The sequence below is a fragment of the Carassius gibelio genome, chromosome A1 (assembly GCF_023724105.1).
Source record: "Carassius gibelio isolate Cgi1373 ecotype wild population from Czech Republic chromosome A1, carGib1.2-hapl.c, whole genome shotgun sequence".
NCBI classification, from domain to species: Eukaryota; Metazoa; Chordata; class Actinopteri; order Cypriniformes; family Cyprinidae; genus Carassius; species Carassius gibelio.
Window position 1 is genome coordinate 18,798,715 of NC_068371.1, and position 7,023 is coordinate 18,805,737.

Here is a 7,023-nt window from a genome sequence, read left to right on the forward strand (position 1 = left end):
CTGGCCCCTCCGGGGCTTTCCGCTTTGGGCAGCCTTGAGAGGACGTCCGCGTTCGTGTGTTCACGCCCTGGTCGGTACTGTAGTTGATAGTCAAAGTTGGCCAGTTGGGCCACCCACCGCTGCTCCACGGCTCCCAGCTTCGCCGTCTGTAAGTGTACTAATGGGTTATTGTCTGTAATGATCGTCACCTTGGCACCCCAGAGGTAGTCTTTAAATTTCTCACTTAGGGCCCACTTCAATGCCAGCAGCTCCAATTTGAAAGAACTATAGTTCGCATCGTTCCTCTCGGCTGGGTGGAGGCTCCGGCTGGCGTACGCGATGACCCTCTCGACTCCGTCCTGCCGTTGAGCCAACACCGCTCCCAGCCCGAGATTGCTGGCATCTGTATACAGAAGGAATGGTTTTGTGAAATCTGCGTATGCCAAGATAGGGGCCTGTAGCAGCTCCTGCTTCAATGTCTGGAACGCTGACTCACAATTTGCATCCCAGTCTACGTTGGGCGACCCCCGGCCCCGGTTACGACCTGTGCCAACCAGCAACTGATTAAGGGGTTTAGCAATTTTTGAAAAGTCCTTTATGAAACGCCTATAGTATCCCACAAATCCTAAAAAGGATCGCACTTGCCTCACTGTCCTCGGGGCCTTCCAGTCTTTCACGGCCGATACCTTTCCAGGATCTACGGACACTCCAGCCGCACTGACCACGTGGCCCAGAAAGTTGACTTCTCTCCGTAGTAAGTGACACTTATTGGGCTGTAGTTTCAATCCGTACTTCTCCATGGCCCGAAAGACTTCCTCGAGGTGCCTCAGGTGTGAATCAAAATCTGGGGAGTAGACAATCACATCATCCAGGTAAACTAATACTGACTCCATTAACTGACCTCCCAAGCACCGCTGCATCAGCCGCTGGAAGGTGGCCGGAGCGTTACAGAGCCCGAAAGGCATCCGGTCCCATTCAAATAGTCCAAACGGGGTTGTAAAGGCAGTCTTCTCCCGGTCTGCTTCGGCCACCTGCACCTGCCAGTAGCCACTGGCCAAATCTAGGGTAGAGTACCATGCCGACTGCGTGAGGCTGGCAAGCGAATCTTCGATCCGCGGCAAAGGGAAAGCGTCTTTCTTAGTCACGAGGTTCAGCTTACGGTAGTCCACGCAGAATCTCCAAGCCCCCGTCTTCTTTTGCACCAGCACTATGGGGGCCGCCCACGGGCTGCTGCTTTCCCTGACAACTCCTTGCTTCAGCATGCCTTGCAGGAGTGTACGTACCTCGGTATACAAAGTGGGCGGAATTGGGCGATACCTCTCCCGGCTGGGCCCTGCATCCCCGGTAGGTATATGATGTTGTACCACCTGGGTGCATCCGTAGTCTTCATCGTGGGTGGCGAACACATGCTGCCATCTCCGAAGGAGGGCCTGTAACTTCTGTGTCTGTGCTTGTTCTAAATCCTCCCCTTGTAATGACTCACCCGCCAGGTGGCTCGGCACACTCCTCTCCATACCACCCCATGGGGTGTCTACTTGTGTCAGGGCCACCTCGATGACAGTGGGGCACACCTGACGAAAACTAATATCCCTCTCTTCCCTTACTTGGTGGGGTGTAACCGTTGTCAGACGGGCTAATCGTTGGTGCCGATGTAGTTGCACCGCGTATGGGTGTACATTCCGTATCCTCACGGGGACTCTCCCCCGCCGGACCGTCGCTAGTCCTCGTGCCACTTCCACTTGTGGACAATCCACATGGGGCTCCACCAGCACCCACTCTTCTGGGCCCGCTCTTCGGGGCGGTACTCGCGCCCACACAACAGCCTCACTTTTTGCGGGGACAGACAAAGCAAAACGACACATCACTCTTCCTACCTCTTCCTGTTCTCTGCGGACTTGGCTCATTTGCACCCTTCGACAGTCAGCTACCACACACTCCCACTTGGGCCTCTCTGCAGGTGGTATCTTCGATACGGGCCTAGCCCGAAATAGCTCTTCCCAGCAATCAGCGAGGACATTCATGCCCAACAGGGCTCGATGTGCACCCAGACAATGGTCTTGCACGATAATCACACCTTTCTGGGGGACCATCACTCCGTGAACCTCTAGGTCCGTCAATCGGTAGCCAATATATGGGATGTCGAGGCCGTTTGCGCCCTTCAGAGTAAGCCAGGGGGCCTCCGCCCCTGGTGCCCCTTGTTTCCCAAACACTTCTTCGGATAAACTCTTAGCAAATAACGTCACTTGGGAGCCTGTGTCTACCAGGCATTGAATCTCCTTGCCGCACACTCTCACCTTCGCCACGGGGCTACGCCCAATCATCTGGCTCCTAGAGCCATATCCTCTTCCAGGGTCTTCTCGAGGGGTCCCGGCCACACGACCTACAGTGGCGGGCCGACCTAAAAACCCCCTTCTGACGCCCTGCGGGGCCCACACTGGCGGCTATAGTGACCTGGTTTGCCACAGCGGTTGCAGATGGGTCGCCCTTGCTCGTCCCATTCAAAACGGGGCCGATTAAAGTGGCTCTCGGCCTCCCTCTGAGTACACTCGGTCTCGGGGCGCCGGCCGTGGTTCCTCCCGCGCCGTCCTTGGCGCAATTCTCCTACGAGGGCTTTAGACAGTTCAGACATCTGATCGCGGACATCTTTCAAAAGTTCAGCCTTCAGTGCTTGCTTCCAGTCAGGGCCTCCGGGTTGTGCTGGTGCTACTTCACTGACGGCCGCACACACTGGGGGACCACTCACCTCAGTCTCATCACCTTCCAGGGCCAGTGCCTCTTTCTTCAGATCTTCGAACGTAAGACCCGGGTCCCTTCGAAACTGGATACGTAGGCTCTGTCTCACCGGACCCTCCTTCAGCCCCAGAAGAAACTGGTCCCGCAATAGAGTCTCTCCATCTCCCAACCCGTGGTCCTGACAGGTCTGTAGTCGGGCGAATTGCTCTCGCAACCTCAGGGCGAAAGCTCTAATCGGTTGACGGGGGCCCTGCTTACAATTGAAGAACTGGGAGCGAAGGACAGCTACGGGGGTGTGGTCACCATACTGTTCAGTGAGGAACTGGAACACGGTTTGGGCGTTGGCTCTAACGGCTTCGGGGGCGGCATGCACCTCTCGCCGCGCTTCTCCATCCAGGGAGTTTAACACAAATTGAAGCCGCTGGGCTGCACTAAGGCCCTGTAGGTCGGCCAGGTACTCTAGTTGGGCCTTCCATTCAGACAATCGTACCTCGGATTCTGTCCCCCCATACTTTTGGATCCAGGGGCTCCCCATAAAAACGGGCATAGCACGGGGTTGGGCTGAAGGCCCCGCGTCGTCGGTCATTGGACGACCTTGGTTACTCAACTCGAGGTGGAAACCCTGCCGACTACACCAAATCTGTCACACCCAAAATCTGTAAAAACCCCCTTCTGACGCCCTGCGGGGCCCACACTGGCGGCTATAGTGACCTGGTTTGCCACAGCGGTTGCAGATGGGTCGCCCTTGCTCGTCCCATTCAAAACGGGGCCGATTAAAGTGGCTCTCGGCCTCCCTCTGAGTACACTCGGTCTCGGGGCGCCGGCCGTGGTTCCTCCCGCGCCGTCCTTGGCGCAATTCTCCTACGAGGGCTTTAGACAGTTCAGACATCTGATCGCGGACATCTTTCAAAAGTTCAGCCTTCAGTGCTTGCTTCCAGTCAGGGCCTCCGGGTTGTGCTGGTGCTACTTCACTGACGGCCGCACACACTGGGGGACCACTCACCTCAGTCTCATCACCTTCCAGGGCCAGTGCCTCTTTCTTCAGATCTTCGAACGTAAGACCCGGGTCCCTTCGAAACTGGATACGTAGGCTCTGTCTCACCGGACCCTCCTTCAGCCCCAGAAGAAACTGGTCCCGCAATAGAGTCTCTCCATCTCCCAACCCGTGGTCCTGACGGGTCTGTAGTCGGGCGAATTGCTCTCGCAACCTCAGGGCGAAAGCTCTAATCGGTTGACGGGGGCCCTGCTTACAATTGAAGAACTGGGAGCGAAGGACAGCTACGGGGGTGTGGTCACCATACTGTTCAGTGAGGAACTGGAACACGGTTTGGGCGTTGGCTCTAACGGCTTCGGGGGCGGCATGCACCTCTCGCCGCGCTTCTCCATCCAGGGAGTTTAACACAAATTGAAGCCGCTGGGCTGCACTAAGGCCCTGTAGGTCGGCCAGGTACTCTAGTTGGGCCTTCCATTCAGACAATCGTACCTCGGATTCTGTCCCCCCATACTTTTGGATCCAGGGGCTCCCCATAAAAACGGGCATAGCACGGGGTTGGGCTGAAGGCCCCGCGTCGTCGGTCATTGGACGACCTTGGTTACTCAACTCGAGGTGGAAACCCTGCCGACTACACCAAATCTGTCACACCCAGGGGCGGCTATGCTTTGACTAAGCCACACCCCTTCTCAACTTCCACCTCGAGGAGGTCCCCAAAGCCAACCCAATGGCCAAACAACACGAGAACAAGTAAGTGATAAAACAATCTTTATTTAAATATTTAAAAATAGCTTGGGGAATAGGGAAAGGGCAATTAAAACTAAACTCTGACTCGGCCCTCCAGATGGGCTATGGCCGGGAAGAGGTCAGGGAGCAAGGGGGCCACGGGGATCCGGGGCGTGGGACTCGGGGCCCGGCCAGAGTCTTAGGTATCCGTAGCGCCCTCCTTCTTCCTCCTCTTCGCTGAATACAACTCACGGTAAGTACTGGTTCACACAGTTCGTTCTCGGGGTGCTCACTCTCTTTCTCTTCCTCCACAAGCAACGGCTGGGACGCAAAGGCACAGTTAATTCGGCTTGGTTTTGCTCTCACCTCTTCGCTGATTGCAGCTCACAGTAAGTACTGGTTCACACAGTTCGTTCCTTGGGTGCTCACTCGCTTTCTCTTTCTCCACAGGCAGCGGCGTAAGTACAGGTTTCCTCGGTCTCTCCTCGTGTTACCCACTCTCTCTCCTTTTCTCTCCACAGGTATCAACTTGGGCACAATAGCACAGTTAGTTTGCTTTGAATGGCTCTCACCTCTGGGCTGGACACAGCGTACTGTAAGTACAGGTTTCGCTCTATTTCTCCTCGCGTTATCCACTCTCTCTCCTCCCCTCTACAGGTATCAACTTGGACACAAAACACAGTTACTCTGCTTTGGATGGCTTTCACCTCTAGGCTGGACACAACGTACTGTAAGTACAGGGTTCGCTCTATTCCTCCTCGTGTTATTCACTCTCTCTCCTTTTCTCTCCACAGGTATCAACTTGGGCACAATAGCACAGTTAGTTTGCTTTGAATGGCTCTCACCTCTGGGCTGGACACAGCGTACTGTAAGTACAGGTTTCGCTCTATTTCTCCTCGCGTTATCCACTCTCTCTCCTCCTCTCTACAGGTATCAACTTGGACACAAAACACAGTTACTCTGCTTTGGATGGCTTTCACCTCTGGGCTGGACACAACGTACTGTAAGTACAGGGTTCGCTCTATTCCTCCTCGTGTTATTCACTCTCTCTCCTTTTCTCTCCACAGGTATCAACTTGGGCACAATAGCACAGTTAGTTTGCTTTGAATGACTCTCACCTCTGGGCTGAACACAGCGTACTGTAAGTACAGGTTTCCTCTGTTTCTCCTTGTGTTACTCACTCTCTCTTTCCTTTTCTCTCCACAGGTATCAGATTGGACACAAAGCACAGTTAGTTTGCTTTGAATAGCTCCCACCTCTGGGCTGAACACAGCGTACCGTGCTATCTCCGGAGATCTGAAGCACGCTCACAACATATACTGTACTGAACTAGGCTAGAACCAGCAGTCTCCTTGTCCTCCCGCGACGAAGTGCGTGAAGGCGGGGGTTTATCTGACAGGACACACGGCAATACACAGCAACCCACAGCAATATACAGCACCACGTCAAAATTATAGGTTTTCACAGCACGAAGACTCACCCACCACACTCAGTGTACGAAAAGGACACCCGTCTTCCTTCACTTCGCTTGGTTCGGGTCTGGCGATGGAATATGCGGCCTAGCTAGTGATGTCGTCGTTGTGACTACTCCAATAAGTATTCCTTCGGCTCTCCCACCACGCTATATTAGGGGTAGGGCCGCCCTCCTCCTCCTGGAGAGATCTACATAACGCCAGGTCAATATACAGGGCACTTTCGGCTTGCTCTTAGTACTCACATCAATGCCGCTTCCAATCCCCTTTTTCACGTCGTCTCAATTCGCCGTATAATCCGTTCACTTCTCAACCTTTAAGGTTCGCGATGTCTTCACAATCATACAATTCCAGCCTGAGGGAGAGAGAGAGAGTTAGACAGCCACCCGCAGCGCACCAAGACGGGCACGACACAGTGCTTCACACACACCAGAAAGAGCTCCCAGACTGTGAAATAACTTGGCCTTAAGTACTGCCTTGTCCAGCGTATCCTCCAATCACCAACCGCTGTCCCTAACTAGGCACAGGTGCATCGAATTCCCTGATTTTCCCTCTTACGGCGCTACCGGAAGTTCCGGTGTTCTGTTTTTCCGGTCCGGGCGGAAACACTTCCCGAATTTTGGTTCCGCCCCTAAAGATCGTCACCTTGTGACATCTACAATGTGATTAAGATTTTATTTTTGGTCACAATTCAATAAAGTTGATACAGTTATTATATTTACTGTTTAACCTCCTGCCCTCTGGGAGGCGCTTCAGGAGCCTCCGGACAAGGACCAGCAGATTCAGGAACAGCTTTTTCCCTACAGCTGTCTCCTTGCTGAACTCCCCCCCCCCCCCCCCCCCCCCCACACACACACACATAAAGGGTGTTTCTCAATTCTTATTTGTGCATCCTCGTTTCCTTTCCTTGCTTCCATTCCTCGTGTCTTAGCTCCACCTCTTCAGGATGGGAGGGAAGGATGCAAGGAAAAGACGTGAGAATGGAGGACTTGAATCAAGTGAAATGATTTATCCTCACTCCCTTCAGTTACTTTAAAGTGTCATCAGCTGTGATTAAAGGGATCTGCCCTTATGTTGTTAAAGTTTGTTAATTAAGGCATTCATAATAAACATTCATAAAGC

The 7,023-nt window shown here is 53.8% G+C and overlaps 1 long non-coding RNA gene across 1 annotated transcript; it reads right to left on the reverse strand.

Moving 5' to 3' along the window:
• Nucleotides 1-5,143: 5,143 nt before the first annotated feature.
• LOC128016888 (uncharacterized) lies at nt 5,144-6,528 on the reverse strand. Its single transcript, XR_008184305.1, has 3 exons — nt 6,332-6,528; nt 5,410-6,256; nt 5,144-5,274 (listed from the first exon to the last, which is right to left on the reverse strand). It is a non-coding gene; the product is annotated as an uncharacterized LOC128016888 (long non-coding RNA).
• Nucleotides 6,529-7,023: the final 495 nt, after the last annotated feature.